This window comes from Salvelinus sp. IW2-2015, unplaced genomic scaffold (assembly GCF_002910315.2).
Source record: "Salvelinus sp. IW2-2015 unplaced genomic scaffold, ASM291031v2 Un_scaffold996, whole genome shotgun sequence".
Taxonomy (NCBI): domain Eukaryota; kingdom Metazoa; phylum Chordata; class Actinopteri; order Salmoniformes; family Salmonidae; genus Salvelinus; species Salvelinus sp. IW2-2015.
This window is the reverse complement of record NW_019942678.1, coordinates 184,732-185,167: the sequence shown is the minus strand read 5'-3', so window position 1 is coordinate 185,167 and position 436 is coordinate 184,732.

Here is a 436-nt window from a genome sequence, read left to right as displayed (position 1 = left end):
AAATTCCTTTCTTTAAAAGTCTCATTTAATCTTAAAGTTGCATACTATATTTTTCAGTACCAATTAAAGTTTGTGCCTTTGTACAATCAGTGGGCGATTCATTTGGCAATCATATTTGTTGAATGATAAAAGTAAATTGGCACATTTGTCTAAGGAAATATGAGGTGTTTCATTAAATTTTTGTAAAAGGATTAGTTGCATTACAAATTTCAATATGTTTCTAATGTCTTGTTGTTCGTTACACCGAAAACAAAGGGAAAGAACATGGATTATTGTTATTTATAGCAGATATGGTTAATTTTAATGTCCGGCCACTGACATCTCCCTAGCCGTATATGGCCCACGATTGCGAAAATGAGTTGACACCCCTGCTTGTAGAGGTTTTAAATATTCCCCCATGTTATGTTTATGCGAGAAACTAACATGGCTGCCATAC